Genomic DNA, 21,847 nt, shown 5'->3' with positions numbered 1-21,847 from the left:
AAAAGAAAAGTAAAAAAAAAAAGTAAATTTTTTTTTTTTTAACGTTTTGCATGTTATTTTTATTTATTAAATATCATGCTCTTCGCACTTAAAGCATAAAATTCAGCTCAACAGCAATATCGCAAAATAATTTTAAAATGAGCCTATCTTTAGAATTTCCGATACAAAGTCTCGCGCGCTGGAGATTTTTTTTTTCTCTTTTTACAGTGTAGCCCTTATAGTATTGCCATTTGCCATTGCTCGCTTTGAAATCGTTGAGTTTGTTAATCGAAAATTTTTCACAAATTATGAAATCGGTAATAAAGCAAATTTCAAATTCCAAACTTGGGCTTCCAGATGCCCATATTCGGGTGGAAATGTACGTTATTCAAACTTTGATGGCTCTAGGTACCGTTGTTTTGTCGCAGTGCGAGAAACATACTTACATTTATGTCGATTCTTCATTATTTAATTTTTTAAATATAATACAGAGCTGTAATATTTGGTGGCAACCGTTTGAAAAGTGAACCGAGATTTATCGTGAACCAACGCAAAATGCCAAAACGAAATTAATAGCCCTTCTGTGCTAACGCCCTTTGAGCTGAAAATATATTAGAAAAGATTTTAGAACTATTAAGCTCCTAACATCTCTGTAATATTATAACTGAGCTTGAATATAATTTCAAAACACTATCGAGCTTCAAAAGCCCAAATTAAACGCTGAAGGTAGCGAGGTAGAGGAGGGGATGATTGAGTAATGCAAAATTCGAATTAACCAGACTTTTTAGGGAGAAGACGGACCTCCCCCCCCCCCAAAAAAAAAAAAAAAAAAAAACATAGATGGATTTTCAGCAAGCGAAATTGGTATTCTCAACAGCAAACGATCTAGTGAAATGTTTTCTTTGTTAAATAAGCGCATAAATCTAGCGATAATTTATGATGAAATGTTCGTTATAAATTACCTTTATCATCTGGCACTTTTTTATCAGTTTACTTTAAGTGCACAGTTTCCTGTTCTATACTTTGAATTCAAGTGGAGGGGGTTAATTTTTAAATTAATAGCCTAATCGTAGCTGTAAATTTTAAAATTGTGTTAGGCTTTAAACTGGAGGCGTTTAATACAAATATAAGTTGCAACATATATTTAGAATGAAATTAAAACTTACAGCGCATACAGTACAGGAAGAAGTCGACCATTAAAAATGCTGAATTATAAAATATACTTAAGTGTCTATGTGCCACGCTAATTTCGCATAGAACTGGCGAATTTTAATTCGCTTTTTTATTTATTTTTTTTTTTATTATTATTTTTTTTTTTTAAATTGAGCAGAAGTGATTTACATTTTGTGATACAAAGATGAAATTTTGGAAGTCTTGAATATATCTAACAGGGTCCAGTTTTAGATATATTGATCAATGAGTGTATCGTTGAAACAAATATGATAAAAAGAGTCATTGTCAAATTTACTATGACATGTTTTATTTTATGGAGATTTCCGGTTATGTTTTTACCACCAATCCTCGAATTCCATATCACAGATTATGTTCTTACTGCATTAATATAAATATTAACAAGACATAGTGCACAATAAAAATTAAGCTTTATTTAGGAACATCGCGCATACTCCCAGACAGCCTGCCTGTTTCGCTCTGCTCGCTACTCGTAAGAAACTTCTCCTCTAGGGTTGCCACACTTATCGGAGGGCGCAAGGCGCGCTCCTTATCGCCATCACCACAGAGTTTCCCCCCAGTTCCTTTAATGGCTATTCAAAGGAACGACATAGGTTATGAAATTATCTCAGAGTATCCGTACTGTCGGGTATTTTTACATGATTACAAAATTAGAATAGATCAAAATGAAATTCAATATATAACAAGGTATTGACACATATAATAAACATGAAATAACAAGAAATATGTTAAGATATGAATTTAAAAAAAATGTTTTAAATTGTTATGTAAGAAGCAAGTTTCTTAGGGAAGTAAACATGTCTTCCCGATCTGGTGACAGTTTGTGTCTTAGAGAGTTCGTTTGCAGATTTATTCTGCTGAACTGTCTTTAAGTCTTTATTTGTTTTCAGTTCAGGCAAATTAGAGTCCGAAAGCAAATAGGCTGGTTTCACACGGTCTATAGACACAGTAGATTTCAGACCGTTAACATCAATTGTGAAAGTTTTGTCTGTTCTAGAAAGGACTTTATGCGGACCTGTATATGGTTGGCACAGAGGTGGCTTTACTCGATCGACACGTAAGTATACATGCGTACACGACTTTAAGGTAGCACTTACGTAACATTTTTCTTGGCAATGTGCAGATGTTGCTATTGGATTCAACTGTTGCATTCTATGCCGAAGATTCGTGATAAATTGTGTGTCATACGGAGATATCTTAGATGACGTTATCATATCACTAGGCAGCTTGAGAGTTGTGCCGTACACCAGTTCAGCACAAGATGACTGTAGATCTTCCTTTACGGCTGTCCGAATACCAAGCATAACAACTGGTAGTGTTTCAGTCCAGTTATTGGTCTCGTGAGCCTTGAGAGAAGATTTTAAATGTCGATGAAATCGTTCAACAATGCCGTTTGACATTGGATGATAGGCTGTTGTTGTGATTCTGTTCGTACCCAAAATGCGCGTGAATTCTGCAAAAAGTGCGGATCTCATTTGAGAACCTTGGTCTGTTGTTATGATCGATGGGCAGCCAAAACGAGATATCCAACAGTTGAAGATGGCTCTGCAAATGGTTTCCGTTTTCATATCCGGGATGGGAATGGCTTCAGGCCATCTGGAGAATCTATCTATTAGAGTCAAAAGGTACACATTGCCTTCTGATGGAGGTAACGGTCCGACGATATCCATATGGATTTCTGAAAAACGTGCATCAGGAAGAGAGAATGTGCCCAGTGGTGCTTTAGTATGCCTAGTAATTTTCGATTTTTGGCAAGATTCACAGGATTTCACCCAATTTTTGATATGACGTTTCATATCGGGCCATACATATCGAGAACAAATAAGCTTCGTAGTAGCTGCAATTCCTGGATGTGACAGATTATGCAGATGATTAAAGATGAGTCTGCGAAAGGAATTCGGAACAAATGGACGAGGAATGTCTGTTGATATGTCACAAAGAATATTACCATCAGAATATTGGCACGGTTTAAATTCCAGTTTCAAAGATGATGTGTTGTTTTTGAGAAGGTCTTGTACCTCCGGATCATGCCTTTGAGCTTCCGAAAATTTTTTAAAATCCAAAAATGGAGATTTTGTTATGGAATCAATTTCGATTCTTGAAAGAGCGTCAGCAACGACGTTTTTTGAACCTTGCACATGCCTAATATCAGTAGAGTACTGAGAAATAAAATCTAAATGTCGCAATTGTTGAGGTGAACATTTATGAGGGTTCTGTTTAAAAGCGTATATTAACGGTTTTTGATCCGTATAAATTATAAAATTTCTGCCCTCTAACATGTGTCGGAATTTCTTAATTGCAGAATAAATAGAAAATAATTCCCTATCGTACGCGGACCATTTCTGTTGACTTTTATTGAGTTTCATAGAGAAAATGCTATAGGTTCCCATGTTTGTTGAGACAACTGCATAAGTGTGCCGCCTATTGCGACGTCTGAGGCATCTACCCAGATGCTTAGCTGGGCTCCGGGAATAGGGTGTCTCAAAAGGGTAGCCTGGGCAATGGCATTTTTGGCAGCAATAAAGGCTTGTTCAGCATTCTCGTTCCAATTTAATTGTGGAGATGAATCCTGAACACGAGAACGAGGTTTCTTTTTATCAATATAGCCTTCTAACAATTTTATTAAAGGAGAAAGAATATGTGCTGCTTTAGGTATGAAACATCTGTAAAAGTTAAACATGCCTAAAAATCGGCGAAGCTGAGTGAGAGTGGTAGGTTGAGGAAAATCTAAAATACATTTGACTTTGTCAGGAAGAGGTTCAATTCCGTTTTCACTAAGGTGAAAACCTAAGAAATCAATAGAAGTTTGACCAAAGGTGCATTTTGAAACATTTATGCAAAGTCCATATTCCTGAAGTTTGGAAAATAAAGCTTTCAAATGCCTGCAGTGTTCCTCAGAATCTTTAGAGGCTATGAGCAAGTCATCGACAAAAGCGTAAACGCCTTCTAAATCCCGCGTGGCTTCATCTATAAAACGTTGAAAAGTCGCGGATGCATTGCATAAGCCGAATTGCATACGGGTACTTTCGAATAAACCGAATGGTGTGCATATGGCGGTTTTGTGGATGTCGGCTGGGTTAATTGGTATTTGATGGTATGCCTTAATCAGGTCGACATGACTAAAAATTTTAGTACCGTGCAATGCAGCAGTAAAATCGGCTAAACATGGAATAGGGTATTTGTCTTTTATTGTTTGAGCGTTCAATGCTCGATAATCTCCTACAGGTCTCCATTCCAGACTTCCCTTTTTTGGAACCATGTGAAGTGGGGATGCATAATTGCTGCTCGAAGGTCTCAAATGCCCCAATTGCATCATAGTTTGAAATTCTTGTTTTGCTGTTTTTAAGCGATCTGGAGCTAACCGACGAGGTTTTGCAACCACAGGTGGACCTTTAGTTATGATATAATGAACGGTGTTATGTTTAACAGGTTGGTTAGGATCTGGTAATCTAGTAACTGAAGGAAATTCTTTTAAAATTTTGTGATATGGTGTATCACTAAATACAGTTTTTACTGAATAAATGCTTGCATTTTTCACGCAACCGACGGTTTTAAAATGCGTTTTTAAATCTTTGAGACATTTGTTTCTGAGATCAGGGACCAATTCAAAGAAATGGAGAAAATCTGCTCCAAGAATGGGTGTACTAACATTTGCTATAAGAAAAGTCCATGTAAACTGTCGTCTTAATTTGAAATCCAAAGAAAGTGTTTTTTGACCATAAACATGAATAGTAGAAGAATTAGCAGCGAAAAGTGTTTGTTGGGACGAATTCCGTTTTTGAGAATTATTTGCTGGAAGTAAGGACACGTCAGAGCCGGTATCGATCAAGAATGAAAGGTTTGTTCTACGGTCACGAACGAACAGGCGACGTGAAACTTGAGGCAAAGAATAAGTCGCCTCTATTCTTTGCTGGTTTCGTTTCCCTGCCATGAACAAGGTTTTGTACATTTGTCATCTCTACACTTTTTCCCAAAACGTCTATGATACCAGCAAACAGAATAATCTCTCCTTTTGGAATTGCTTCTTTCCTTATTGCGATCTCCGCGATTTGGCGAGCGACCACGAGAAAGAGAAATGCGATCAATACGTTTGTTTAATTTTTCTATTTGTTTAAATAATTTATCCTCAAGAGACTGATCGACTGTGCGAGAAACGGCACAAGTCCCTGGGGTTGGATTTACTTCTAAAATTCTGTCGGCAATTTCTGCAGCTTTATCTACAGTTAAATTGGAAACCGCTGCCAAAATAGACTGAACAGTCGAAGGCAAACGTTGAAGGAATAATTCTAACATTAAGTTATCAGGAACATTTAAAGATTCTGCTCGACGTTTCATATTTCTAAGCAAATCGGAAGGTTTTCGAGAACCTAATTCTTCTCCAGATAATAATTGGCGAATTTCTTGCTGAGAAGATTCTCCCGAACGATTTATTAACTCAGTTTTAAGCTTTGCATATGGATCAATAGGGTCTGGTTTCGTAAGTAAATCCCATACTATTGATGCAATATCTGGAGGAAGATGAGCAACTACATAATTATATTTAGTAATGGATTCTGTGATAGGTTTGGGGGTGGCAAGAGCAAAGGTACTTTCACACATAATAAACCATAAAGATGGGTCTGATCGGTTATAAACCGGAATTTGGACGGCATAAACATCAGACATTGTGCAAGGTTTTTAAGCCAAAATAAAAGGAAAAATTTAACTAAAGAAAATGAAATTAAATGATAAGTAGAAAACAGAATTATAAAATGATCTATAATTACTACTCATCTGTGATCCGGAGGACAAAACCGATGTAATCCATTACTTCTGGTTTGGAGATCTTGAGTGATGGCTTGTAGTCAAAACCGAAAGTGCTTGAGAACTGTTCATACGATTTAACACAGTCCGGGTTACCATTATGGTGTTTTCCTGTTATGTTTTTACCACCAATCCTCGAATTCCATATCACAGATTATGTTCTTACTGCATTAATATAAATATTAACAAGACATAGTGCACAATAAAAATTAAGCTTTATTTAGGAACATCGCGCATACTCCCAGACAGCCTGCCTGTTTCGCTCTGCTCGCTACTCGTAAGAAACTTCTCCTCTAGGGTTGCCACACTTATCGGAGGGCGCAAGGCGCGCTCCTTATCGCCATCACCACAATTTAATAAATATTTCATAAGCAATAGTTTTCTGAGATTTTCAAAACAGAACGATTTTTCTTAAAACATGTGCTATATGTAATTAACAGACAATCTTGAGAATTATCTGATATTTCCTTTTTGAATTCGTTTCTAACGTTCTGTTTTGTTGTTCTGTTGATATCACATTTTCAAGAGCTTCCTAAGTAACAGGGACATAGCTAGAGGGGAGCAAGGGGGAACATGTGTCCCCGGGCGCAGCATTCAGAGGGCGCCGAACTATGTTACGAATTTTTAGATTGGAATGTTTTCCATTCTTGGCAAAGAAGAGAAGCACGAGATCTTCAGTTGTACCCGGGCGTTAAAAACCCTAGCTAACGCCCTGCTGAGTAAATTTCTTTTCATTTGGCCATATAAAATAAATCTGAGCAACTGGTATTAAAAATTAAATATGATGTAATTAGAATGTATCCATGCAGATACACTTAAACTGCTCGCTAAGCAGGATGCGCTGAATCGTTACTGAAGGGAACATTCTTATGTTTAAAAATTCTTTCGTTTGAAAGGTTTACCTTGCTCTCTGTTTCGACAGTTTTCAGAAAATTCATCAGATGTATGGCCTAAAAATCTTGAATGAAAGCCACAGTGTCATCGAACCGCGGACCTTCGGTTGTACTCGTAAATATTAGCTAACGAGAATAGTATTCCCTTTGAAATTTAAGTCACATATTGATTTGAAGAAGCTCCATGATGTCACGTCAAGAAAAGAATTTCTGAAAATGAAATGAATGTTTCTGTTGGATCGATAGAATGAAGTTTCTTATTTTTCAGATGGTCAGTCCCATTTCCGATTAGAAATACTCCGGGTCAAAGCTCGATCTTTCTCAAATAAATTGCTCGTAGGAGGCGGAAAGCAGTTTTCACAGAGAATGGCATTAATTTTGTTAATTAAGAAAACATTTTTTTAAATTAGAGTGCAAGAACAGTAGAATCTCGTTCATTCCAAATAATAGACTAAGGTCATGATAATATTTTAATAAATAACCCAACACAATAAAAGGTAAAGACAACCAATTATAATGCTGTTAATTAAAACTGTATATTGCAATATATTTACAGGCTTATATTAATCATATAATAAGTCTCTCGGTCTGCTGTACATCAAAACTGGGACGAAGCAGGGCAAAGTTGTATTGTTATATATGGTGCTCAAGACCCATGCGAATGACAGACGCAATTTTAATGCTAGTCAGATATATGAAATAAGTCACAAAAACCAATAAGTAATACACTGTTCAGTTTTTTTAACTTATATATTAAAAAATAAACCTAAGTTTTTTATTTTAAAAGTACTGAAATGAGTCGGAAAAATGAATTTTGAAAATGAATAGTACTATAATTTAAAGTTGTGAATATTTTAAAAATATTGCTTCATTATTTTCTTCCTTCACGTTTGTACGGGGTTCGTGCGGATTTGCATTGAATAATGACAACAGCACTGGATGAAGTATCAAAACACTCTTTATTGGCCAGCATTATTCAAAAACAGCTCCAACAACACGCTTTCACAGTCGTTGAAGATCTACTATAAACTCACTGGAACAATCAGCGACACAGCCTTCAGGTTATCAGGCTATCACGGTGAAGACAGCTTCACTACAAAGCACCAGAGTATAGCTCCCAACTCTGCTTGGTCGTTCTCGGAACTCCACGTACTCTCGAGACTCTCCACGCTACAACTCGCGATGCATTAGACCAGGGGCGGCCAACAAGTCGATCCCTAGGCTAATTTTGGTCAATCGTCGATCGTTCGCAATGACTGGAGTGAAATTCCGTATACAATGGACTTTGAAGCGATTGCAGAAGATAAAACCTTTTAGCAATAGTATTCTGAGAATTTGCCGAGGTCATAAATTCCTAGAATTCTGACAGTCTGACACTGCGATTTCCGCCCATCCAGCACCACAATACATTTTAACTTATGTTTTACACTTGTCACTAGACGCAATGCGTGAACGCGACTGTTTTAGAGCTCGACTCATCGAAGAACACAGTCAGCTTGCTTAAATATTTGATAGTGTCATACGGTAGCTTCTTTTCTTTTGTATTAACAGTATTATTATTAATAAACATTATTTATCCTCAGCGACCACTTTCGGTTTCAATTTTTATTCTGTTTAAAATGTAAGTACCTTTTCTTTGTTTTAAATAATATTGCTTTTTTTTTTTTTACATATCTATTTACTTGATAAGTGAGATATCTAAACATTTACTTGATAAGTGAGATCTCGGCAACAGATATCTAAACTGCGGTTATTACACTGACAGAAAAATAAGGGACATTATTACAAATACATTAGGAATAACAATAATTCAATTTAAATTAAGATTTCAGTATTTAAACCGTAATAAATAATATTGTAACTTAAACGTACTTCTTGTTAAATTTGAATATATCTTTATTAGATTTTAATACACTTGTATTGCTGTGTCCGATAGTAGTATGCAGTATTGTTATCATTTCTCTCAATGTAAGGGAGATAAATAGCCGCAGTTCAGGAGTTTTAATTTTCAAGAAAAATATTTAATTCAATATTTATTCTTTAAATTGTCATATTTCTTTGCATTTCTAGTATACCCATGGTGAACATGAGTAGTAAACCGGAGAAATCGTAAACTTATCACTTCAATGAAGAATGGGAACTAGATTACTTTTTACAATGTTGAATGATAAATGTTGTTGTTTAATACGCCTTACCTCAGTAGCTAGTGCTAAAAAGGGTAATCTAGAGAGACCTTTTTTTAGCTTTACATAACAAGTATCAAATAGATTATCCACCACATTTTGAACTAAGAAAATATAAATTTAGGGATCATTAAAAAACTCAATCAACAAAGCGTTTTTAAAAAGCCAAGGTTTGAGTCACAAGCAGTAACTAGCGCATTATTCAAAGTATTTTAGAATTTTAAAAATTTTTTTAGAAATGTTAGATTCACTTTATAACGATTTGAAGTATAAGAGTAACGTTGTTGCAATTCAAGATCTACAATTGTCTGGAAACACAGTGATGCGACGAACTGAGAGGATGAGTGGAAATGTAAGAGAGCAATTATTAATAGATGTTCTTGTTTTTCCCTTCAGTGTGAGGAATCGGCAGATATAAGTGATACAGCACAATTACTTGTTTTCGTTCGTATGGTTTTTAAGGATTTTACATCTAAAGAAGAATTGTTGGACATGATTTCTTTGAAGGAAATGACTAGAGGTGTAGACAAAGCCTTTAAACACTTGCTCAATAATTTGAAAGTACCACTTTTTAAATTATTCTCAATAACAACGGATGGCACAGCTGCAATGATAGGTAACATAAATGGATTTATACCCCTAATGTCAAAAGGAAGATAAATTCCCTGTCTTTTTAAGCTATTACTGCATAATTCACCAGCAAGAGTTAGCTAGCAAGAGACTAAACACAAAAGAGGTAATGGACATAGCATTTAAAATTGTTAACTCAATTCCAATGAAGTTCCCTCAAACGGCGTCTCTTCCAATTGCAGCTCGATGAAAGGCCAACTTGAATTATTACTACATACCGATGTCAGATGGCTAAGCAGAGGTAAATTTTTGCAGCAATTTCGTGATTTATTGCCTGAAATTATAGATTTTCTTCACGAACAAGATGGAAACTATGAAAATTTAAATGATAAAATTTGGCTTAGTGGCTTCTTACTGATTTTACTACAATATTAAGTCATTTAAATTTAGAATTACAAGGTAAAAATAAAACAGCAGTTCATATGATCAGCTGCATAGACGCATATAAAACAAAATTTATTTTGCTAATGTGTATTGGTGTGTATTTAATTATGGCAAAGTACACTAGGGCTATCTGCCTAAGAGGAGGGATAGCCTTCGTGGAGGACTTTCTAAGGGAAACTGGCTCGTATACACGTTACACATGGGGAAAACCACGAAAACGCCCATGCAGCCAGCCCGTTCGCGGGATTCGAACCTCGGACCGAACTACCAGTGTTCAGCAACCGCTCGGCCGCTGGTGGGCCCTTATTTTACTAATAGAAAATCTGCAACAAAATAATCTAAATCATTATCCAAGTATGGCGGATGACCTACAAAAATATAAAAATATTAATTATAAGATCGACAAATATATCGCGGAAATACAAAAAGTAATTGAAGATTTTGAGATAAGATTTCGGGATTTTGAAAAAAATTAAAGAAATTGAGGAATTCATATCTTTTCCTTTTAAAAAAGATTTAAGTGTGAAACGCATTAGCCAAAAAATTTCAGACATATTTCATACGGATCAAAAGGCATTAGAAAATGAAATTATGATTTTACAAACTGACTGAATCTTATAAGCTCGAAAACTTGAAGAAGAATTTTGGAAATATGTCAACCGAAAAAATTGTCCCAGTATCACCAAATGTAGCGAATATATCTGTTCTTGTTTCGGATCTAGTATATAACAATGAGAAAAAGTATATTCATACTTAAAACTAACGAATACTAAACAACGTTTTGTCCTGACTGATTATTATGACTGAAGACTCATTATTATTATTGTCAGGATATACACCTAATTAGGATTCCTTGGTTAGAGACATGCAAACTCAGCCTTCCCACTTATGTTAAGGCAATAAATTCCAAATCTGCCTTTATCTGTAGCTACTTTGAATTAATAAACATTGTTAATAATTATAAATGTTCTTTTTTTTTTCCTTTGACATGAGCTTTTAAGGATCTTTAAATAATTATTGTTGTTGTTTTTTACGTAGGTGTTAAATCTTATATCTACTATGTTTCAGTACGAGGTATGCTCAGCAAGCTATTGATAGATTAGCAAAAATTAAGCCATGTTATTCTTTCATGTTAAATTCTCCTGGCCCAAGGAAATGCGAAAGTGAAATATTGAAACCAAATTATCAGCCATACTATGCATTTTTATAACAACTTTTTCATATTAACGAACAAATAGTACAACAACTTATAGATAAATAGATTAAAAAAATTAAATTGCATTTTAAAGTTGGTCAAGATCTATCTTGAAAAAGTGTAGGAAAATCGAATTTTTTAGTTACTGCATGTACGGAATGCTGCTATTAAAAGTTGGGTCCGGAAGCTGATTTTCTTCATGAGGCTATATCTTGAAAACTTAATAAGTGATTTAAAAAATAAAAAAAAAAAAAAAAAAGTTTTGAACATATAATTTATTTATCTACACATACCTCGCTGGAATGCACCTTATACTGAAACACAGTGTAATAAACCTTGTATGTATTTTATACCCTTCTCCCCATTAGACTACATCTAAAACAAGTCGATCGCAACACACTTTTAAAATAAAAAGTACATCTTATATACAAAAAAGTTGGCCATCCCTGCATTAGACGATACCCTAGAGTACAGCTCCCGACTCCTCGGTTCTGGAGCTCAAAGCACTCTCTCGACGATGCACTACCCGCGATACACTAAAGAGGTTGTCACACATGGCTACAGTTTCTGCTAGACGGGACTTTTCTGAGAAACGAGATTCTGGTAGCACTGGTTTAAACGGGAGGATTCCTACAAAAAAGACCCCGCCTGAAGCGAAGTCCCGCCTAACTATGGAAACAATGTTGCAGCTACGCGGGATTTTTTCAAACCTCACCGAAAACATCTCAGCTGGACCTCAATCCCAGGTAGAGACAATCAATCAGATGAAAGTTCTGCTTCTGAAGCCTCACGTGATCCCAATCTGAGAGATAATCGATTAGTGTTTGACGTTCAATTATTTGTAGTAAGTTAAAATGGTAACCTAGCTATGTGGGTTTCTTGGAATTGTGCGGGTCGTGAAAATTGTCCCTTTCGACGTCAAGTCCCGCGTAGCCGAGACATAATGAGATTGGGACTTAAGAGACTCTCGGCACTCGCTGACCGACTGTCAATTCGATCGACTCTGCACGGACTAACTAACTCCGCTACCAGCACGGTTTATATAGTTTTTGGCTTGTGTTCAAGAACATTCTGTGCTAAAGCGGTAAGAATTTGCTCCAGAAGGTCCTCCATCCGTCCATGTCACATCGCCAATTTTGTCGCCAAATGTGGCAACGCTGCCTTCACCATTTTATGGCAACCTTAAAACTGCTTTGTGAGGAAGCTATCTTACCGCGCCTGGACATTTCGTAACAATATGTCAATTTTTAAAATAAATAAATTAAGTAAATCAATCTAATATTCCACAAATAGAAGTATATAAAACGCTTCTGTAATACGATAGTCTTCCGACTATCCTAATTAATGCTTAATGATAGGGTGCGCCCATATAATCCCTAGACACTGGCAATCCAAAACTGACAAATGACTCTAAAATTGTAATTCTTTTATAGGAAACATACAATGGTCTTCAGAAGTTTTAAACGTATGGTGGCAGTGCACAACAACAAAAAATTTTAAAAAATAAATAAAATAAAATAAAAAAATAATTAAAATAAAATATAAAATGTAATAGCCATTAATAAATACTTGTTATAAAATTATTTTAATTTTTAGGACCTAGCTGTTGCAGAGAGGGAGATCGGCAGAAATAAATTGTTAAAATATTCGTTTTAAGCAGCACTCTAATTTTACATCTTAAAAATTTGCATAAAACGCGAGGTTTAAATTCGAAATAATACCGTTTATTCGGTGTTAAAAATATGACATACTGCTTAGAATTTTATTAATATAGTAATAAAACTTGCGTGTATTCAGGGCTGCAGGTAGAGCCGCTGGGACATGGAAGTTAGAATTCTAACCTCCATGCACTGCGAAGTCACCAGGAAGCAAAATTTTAAGAGCGAGAAGGTTTAATATGCATGGACGGCAGAAAGCGTAGTGCTGGCCTTAATAATAATTTCATTTTCTTTAAACATCTGTTACATTCCTTTCTTTAGTGTTAGGCTGTTCGATCAACACAATAGTCCTGTGCACATAATGGCCCACCAGCGGCCAAGCGGTAACGTCGCTGAACACTGGTAGTTTGGTCCGAGGTTCGAATCCCGCGAATGGGCTGGCTGCATGGGTGTTTTCGTGGTTTTCCCCATGTATAACGTGTTTCCTTTAAAAAGTCCTCCACGAAGGCATCCCTCCCTCAAGGCAGATAACCCTAGAGTGCTTTGCCGTAATCTAATAAACCAAACCAAACCAAACATGTGCATATAATGACATTAAATTCAAGCTCAGTTTATTCAGTGCTTCACCATGGTTATCCTTGTTATCTCCTGCTTCGCCTTCTGTGGGCTTATACTAACTTTTTGTTATTGCTTGGTCCTATAAAATCCCACTGTTAGCTCCAACCACACTTCTGTTCACTTCATTTATATTTTCAATCTCTGGAATACCAGAAATAATATCAGAGGGTGGATAGTGTTGCTTTATAGACGACAGGCCATTTCTGTGTTACAATAGCACGTGCCCACAAATTAGCATTAAACTTAATTCATCCCAAACTTAACAGAGAGATTCAGTGTGCCAAAATTGAGAGTTTTTTTCTAAAGTGTCAAATGTATTTCAAAGAAACTAGAAAATCTATAAGAGTTTCTTTGCTACTATGCATGGCAGACCGCAACAGAGATAATATAGTACATAATGTAAAATTGGGAATTCAGTATATTGTCAACTTCAGTTTGTTAGTGGTCATCTAAAGATATGTGGTCATTCGTTAGTGGTCATCTAAAGATATGACCACTAACGAATTTCCTGATAGAATGTAAAAATCCACTTATGACAATGTTTAAAACACTTTTAAATACAATTAGAATTTTGGTTTTAGTAGCTTAGCAAATTCCATAGCTTGTTTCCCAAATTCAAATTGATCTATCAAAGACATTTAAAATTATCTCATGAAAAGATTTATTTCCCAGTTTGATGTTTATGCATACAAAGTTTGGGGGGGGGGAATGTTGGACACGATTGTGAGTCAGTAGTATTTTTCTCCACCATTTCTGCTAAGAAAGATTTCGATTAAAAGGGGATTTATTGCAATTCGGTTTATTGAAATAACTGATTAAGTATAATGAGAGATTAAGTGAATTATTTAAATTATTCATGAAGGTATTTAGTTCTGTATTTACAATATAAATAGCTAATTTTAACATCAGCTATGTGATTAAATGTATGATTTCTGAAAGAAGTTTTTGAAAAACGGACAACAACCTTATCAAACTAACAGTTGGCAGACCATTAAAAAAAACGGATTGTCCAGGTGGCAACACTATTAATGCTATTGAATTTAACTTCAATTATAAATTGCTTAATAAAAAATTCCGTTTTAATCTTAATCTAAAATTGAAATTGGCCCTGTATGAAATTTATAATGATTCAAGAACTACGTTTCACCCCAAAGCTGATAATGGTTATATATATATATATAAATGCTTTGAATGAAGAAGTTGCAAGATTTGTAACAGAAGGCTCATACTGCCTCAAGGACTCTTCAGCTTCTGACCTCTAAAATTAAAATCACTGTTAAATCAATCAAATCAGTATTCTAACTCATTAAAAAAGCCTCAATTTCACCGATGCTTGTTTGTGCTGGGTTTTATGCCTTCCCAATTTTCAAATTACTGTCATTTTATTTCGCTGTGCTATTTCCAGTTTAAGAACTCTTCAATCATATCTTAACCAAATATTCATTCTTCACTTCTCCGCCATAGACTTGAGAAATTCTTAATTCTCAATTTTAATATTCAATTTAAAGTTGAAATAGCCATACTGCAGGCAAACAAATTCGGAACAATTCAAATTCTACAGTATCAAATGTCAGAAATTTACGACGCATTTTATAAAATGATTAACAACAGCATGAAGTACAGTCAAAAGTCGTTAATCCGGACTCGTCGGGACTTCGGCGATTCCGGATTTTAGATCATCAGTTTAAATCTGGTAAGATGGCATGCAGAAATTACAAAATTAAAAATATGAAACCGTAATTTATGAAATAAAGAACAATTATGATCTAAAGGGTATCAAAATTTACAAAAAGAAAAAGCTTAATATTTATTTGTTTACTTTATTAAACATTTCTTTCAATGTAAGTTGCTTCGTTTCATGTGATAATACTTTCTCTTTAATTCTATTAAACAGACATAATTTCTTGTTTAGTTACAAAGTTCCGCTGTTCAAGTCCTATAATTGCTGTGTTGAGAATACCGATTAATTTGTCAATCGAAATGTTTTCGTTTTCAATAACCTCTGGGTCACTTTCTTCACTATCGGAAGCGAATTATAATGACGAGGAACTTGATTTAAATCATATCAAAGACGGAGTACATCGAAATGAAATACTACACTTAGTACGGAATTATAAACAAATAAAATAAAAACATCTGCCCTGAAGATAAGGATAGTGCTGACAGATCAACTTCCAATCCGCGGCGTGAAATTGATAAACAGATTTCGGATTTCAAAACATACTTTCGCTTTGTAAATACAAATTACATATTAGTAAATATATATTGGAAATTCTATTTGACATAATCTTTCTAATATATCATAATCTAATAATGACGTTTCTGCCCCCCCCCTCTGTCGCAGAGCAGCGTGAAATTGATAAACAGATTTCGGATTTCAAAACATACTTTCGCTTTGTAGTAAATATATATCGGAAATTCTATTTGACATAATCGAAAGTTCAAGCTTACTTTTATAAAATTGCTGTAACAGTCTGCAAAAAATAATAAGCCGGATCCATTTCGAAGATTAAGGAACAACGCAATCTGCAACATTAACTGAATTAGATAACTTTAGCTTAGCGTATAACTCCGTTACACATTAAACGCGCATGCGCACAAACATATTCGCAGCCGTAAGGGTCTTACGCGCTCTCGTAAACGCCTGTGTGCATGCGCAGAAAGTTTGTAGCTTTGAGGTCCGGATTATGGGTGTCCGAATTAACGACTTTTGACTGTATAACACGGAGCACAAAATTTCTGCGTTAAAATTAAAGATTATTTTTTTTTCTCTCGGCAAAGTTTTTACACAGAAGATGTAGATTTAAGAATTTTAATTTAAATCTGCAGTTGAAATATGAAGAAAACAAAATGCACATCAAATGAATCACTGCCCAAGATTTTTCTAACTGCTTTTTATTCGCTTTTAGATATTGCATAATCAAATGAATACATTTGAAGTACTGGAATTTCATAGCAGTAATTTTAATTTCAGACAAAAATTAACAGAAATTGATAAAAGATAGACCTACGAAAAAAACTGAAAGAATTAGGAGTGGGGTGGGGGAATTTCTATGTGCTTTTAAAGATATTTACAAACTTAAAACTCAGAATCCTTCTATCGGTTTATCTTTCATAACTTGTCATTTGATTAAGAATATTATTGACTTTGCTTGGCGTTGCAAACGGCAGATCATTTTTCAAAATAAACTTAAGACTTATTTTCCTATGAGTGATGCCACAACAAAATATGCGTGAAACCCGCATTAATAGCAGTTTAATAAAATTGTGTATGTGTCGAATTAGACATAAAAGAAATAATTCCTAATTTCGTTCATTTAAAATGAAAAAATTCTTGATTCAAGCTTGCTGCAAATATAAGAGCTCTTGAGCAACTAATTCACTATCAAATATGCCACATGACTATATAAATACCAAACTAATAAGGACTACATTAATATCAAACTTTTAATACATGCATCTTATTCATGAAAAGTTCATGAAAATGGCAAAGCAGCTGAAGGATCTCCATACAGCAGCCAAGATATATCATATTTCAATGAACTAATTAGTATCTGATAATCGATTACTATAAAGTGAAATTATGAAAATAACTCTGTAGGAATAAACTGCATAGCAGTTCCTAAAACTCACTGGAATCTGAAGCATGCTGACAAGCAATACAGCTATTGTGCACATGGATGGAACTTTTACAAAGAATATAAGTGGCAAGTGACTTTACCCAAAGCACTTCAGAAAGTTCTGAAGGATAAAGCACAAGAACCGTACAGTTCTGAAGCACAAGAACTGAAGGAAAGTAAGTCTAAAATGGGATTAAGCCAGTTTGCACAAATTTGACAGAAATGCTTCATGAAGCATTTTTAATTTGGTAAACATTATTAAAACTTAATTTTACTATTCATTTAACAATTGCTAAATAGCTAATATTATTGCTTTTTAATCTTCTAAGTGGCACAGGATTTTGGATCTCCCCATGAAGACTTCTATTTAATAGCATTTATTAGCTAAATTTGTATAACTATTTATTTCAGTCTCTATTTTCATAAACTTACATTCATTAAAATAATGTTTTCAAAGAAAGTAAGCAAGAAAACAATCCTAAATTATAAGCTTTAATATTTACCAAGTGATAAAATATATCATGACGAGATAAAAGTCAATTATACCGCTTAAGAGGTTAAATTAGTGAAATTGGTTCTTAAAATTCTTCTATCCATGACCATTAAATTTAGCATAACCTGATGACACAAGCAGATACTTACATCATAGTTAACAGTATATTTTAAACAGCTACTGTAAGTCACCACTTTTGATTACTTAATAATGACAAAACTACTCTTATTTAAATAATGAAGCATTTGCTTAATGCAAATGCATAACATCAAGATATCATCCTATAAATGACCATAATTATTTGCACCACAATATCCTTCTTTCCAGATATGCCATTAAGTCTTTGCTGACTTTTATCTTATTATTATGACTGAATTTTATTATAATTGATACATCTAAATGAAAACTTTTGCAATTTATTTATAAGAAAAATTTAAATGTTATTATTAAATGAATTAAGATTTCAAAATTATTTCTTTCACAAAAATTTCTTCAAAGAACATGAATATTTTTTAATATTTAGTGATAACATACATAGAAAAAAAAAAACACATAAAATATATATACATCTTGATCCAGCATGCAAAACTGCAATAAATCCATTAAAATAGTCTCATGAATTCTGAATGAATGCTGTTTTTTCAATAATACATCACTAATAAAAACTGAATGAAAAGTATTATTTACACATGAAATGGAGTTTAATCTTTGGTAGATAACAACTTAAGTGCTGAATAACACATAGTATATAAATACTTAAATATTTTGACTCCACTATAAAAATAAGTGCTCAAACAACAACAACAACAACAACAAAAAAAAAAAAAAAAAAAAAAAAAAAAAGTTCAAACACTGTTTTTAGACTGAAAATTAGCAATGCATAATTCTGACAACAAATCATTACAGCTACATATTTGGTTTGACAAAAGAAATATTCCTTACGAGTAATTTATTCTCACAAATACACAATAAAACTGTTATAATACATATAGCAACATTCGACAGCAAAAACTGCTCAATGCACCCAGAATCTGCATCTGATCCCATCAAATATTTGAATTCTCTATTTTTCTATAAATAGGATTAAGGACTTAACAGTTTCGAAAAAGGCAAATATTTACAGCCCATCTGATTCATAGGAATTTAATCACATGCATAGTAATGAAAACAACAATTTGACATAAATAATTTTTTGCATTTGATTTTTGTTTTTATAAAATTTTTGAGATTCTAAATATCGTTAACTGCACTTCAAAAACACACATCTAAGATACATGCTTTAATTTAAAATACATAGATAAATAGAGAAGTAAAGTATTAATTGTGAACAATCATAATTTAAAAAACTGCGGCCTTCGTGAAGACTGCAGAAATATAGTCACAGAATTAAAGATGAGGAAATATAATACTCAATAAAAATAAACTGTTTCCCATTTAAAGTGTTACTGTAAATTCATCAAATAATAATTAAAATATATGAATTCACAGAATTAAAAGCTGGAATTGGAAACATGATTTGATCAAGAGCTAGGTTTATTTAAAAGTAAAATAATGCAGGCCACAATAGTTATACAAACATTCTGGTAAATTAGCTTTCTTGCTTAAATATACTTGTAATTTTCTTCATAAAATTGCATCAGACCATTAAACACCACAAAAATTACTGTATAATCCCAAATTAACTTACAAATGCAGGCAAAATGATGCTAAATTCACATAAACTGATAACTCTGAGAACAGCAAATGAACTCAAAATGTATTTAAATTCTTGTAATTGCTACTCATTTATAACATATATTTTCAACATCATGTATTAATATCTATAATAATGCATCAAGCAATTTTACTATGTTTAAACATGAAGCTCAAGCACTGAAAAGTCATTGCCATTCCTGGTAGTATTATCAAATAATTTTAGGATTCCTTTAAAATAGTGCTATAATTTTAAATACTACATGACCTTATTGTCTATTTATATGCAAAATTTTATGTTGAACTTTCAAGTGGTGTTTGTGCAACTGAAAACACTTTGCTTTTAAACATTATTAGGATTAACATATACAAAAAAGAAAGCGACATTGCCGTAAAAATTATTCAAGCAGAAACGTTGTGAACCTCCAAAATCTGAAACATATTATGCTACAGCATTATTTTCGTGCTTGAAAACTATGAAATAAGAATACCAAAAAGACATTTTAAAAGAAATGCCTTAAGTTCAAATTGTTTTAAAGCTAGAGTTGTAACTTTTCTGCTTCCACAGGTCACTTAATAAAATATCAAATAATGAAAAAGTCACATCAACTGGTATCGAATTCTGGGATATTCATATGGAAATTTATTGGTCAGAGAAAACACAACTAAATGCTTATGCTTAGCTATATTTATTATAGCAAACAGCATAATCGGCTACTTCTATCCCACTATATGGCCCCACCAATGACCAAGTGGTTAACACTGCTGAATACTCAGTGTTCAAACTCAGGTAAATAGACTGGCTTCATTGTTGGTTTTCATCATTACCTCTTGTGTAACATGAGTGTAAGGTAGTTTCAAATATAGAGACCTCCACAAGACAAAAGCAGATAGTTCTTGTGCTTTTTCATTTAACTCATGACGTATATTTTTGGCACATTTTGACATTTTTTCAATGCATTAATATTTTTACTAAACTGTTCAATGAAACATAAATCACAATATAATGTATAAATAATGATATCTAACATGCAAGTTTTATTGTCAAAAGCACAAATCATTACCTTTATAAATTTATCACAAATGTCCAATGTTTTTATTATTCGTGATATAAAATTGAAAATTAATTTTTCAAAGATGATTATTTAAGCTTTTCCCCATTAAATTATATGATCAACTATTTTTCTCCTTGTTGTTCATTAATTAGTTTAAGAATTTTAAATAAAAGTTTATTTTTAAAAATTTTTTTTGTTACTTTCTGATTATCTCCCCCTCCCTGCTGAAGTAGTGCAAAAAAGTATTCATGAGAAAAAGTAATACATTGCCAAAATAGTTATGGGAAATCCAGTTATATGTGTAGTACATCTGCTTTGCCTGGTGCACAATGTCAAATTGCTCTATGCCAGGTTTGTGCAATTTTCTAATATTTTTTAAGCAAAAACAAATTGTTGTGTATATGGGAAGAATACCAGTGGGAAAAAAGAAACTTTAAGATGGTAGGTGTTTTACTACCTATATTTCTTGCTTTTCTAATTTTATTGATCGATTGCACTAGCAGGCAACCCTCAGTGTGCCGCCACTTTGAAAAAGCCTGTTTTTCTGCACATTAGCTTGGCAAAAAGTTCCTGCCAATGAATTCACAACTTTTTAAGGGGTATATTTTTTTTATTCATCTTCACATAAGTTCTTTCTTTTATCGCTATCAAATAGTTTCTTAAACTTCACTCATTCACTTAGTAGGTCTAGCAAGATAGCAAGGATTTACTAGTAACAAGAGATATTAGTATACAAATGAGAACGAAGGAAGTTAAAAACTGAAGTTGATAATATAACTGAATAGTTCAGCAGGATTACATGCACTGCACACTGCATTACAATTAAGACAGTTATTTTGCAACTAAGCTTTATAAGAAACCGTGATACTTTTCTTTACTGAAAAGTAAACTAATTTTTCACCAAGGTAAGACATGAAAGATATCAAAAATGGTGGTGCACTAAGAATTAAATAACACAACAACTAATCAACACAATTAAAAATGCAAGAATTTTAAATTGCTGCTATCACCATATACACAGTGATCTGTTTTAACTTCAGGAGACAACAGAGATTTGCATAAATTAGACGTCGCATCACTGTCATTCTCCTCATGTACACAGAATTCTGCTTTCACATAAAAATAAAAAAAAAAAAAAAAAATAAAAAAAAAAAAAAAAGAGAGAGAGAGAGAAAGAGAACTGCATAAATTCAACAGAATCTGCAAATTTCTATCCATGAAATTCAATCATTTAAGCAGTACAACTTCATGGATATGAAACAAATTCAATAAAAATAATGTACTTGAATAGAACAAAAACAAACAATAATCAGGAAAATGACCATTGAATTTGAAGGGGGAAATCAACTCACATCTACTACATGCATGCATAGAGCTGGGTTGCCACATAAATACATTTTGGCGATGTGATTGGTTGCATATTTTAGCATCTTTTCAGGGTAGTAAAGATAAT

The sequence above is a fragment of the Stegodyphus dumicola genome, chromosome 10 (assembly GCF_044657685.1).
Source record: "Stegodyphus dumicola isolate Sdum_Otavi_A_Nest chromosome 10, ASM4465768v1".
Lineage (NCBI taxonomy): Eukaryota > Metazoa > Arthropoda > Arachnida > Araneae > Eresidae > Stegodyphus > Stegodyphus dumicola.
Note: the sequence above shows the minus strand (reverse complement) of the source record.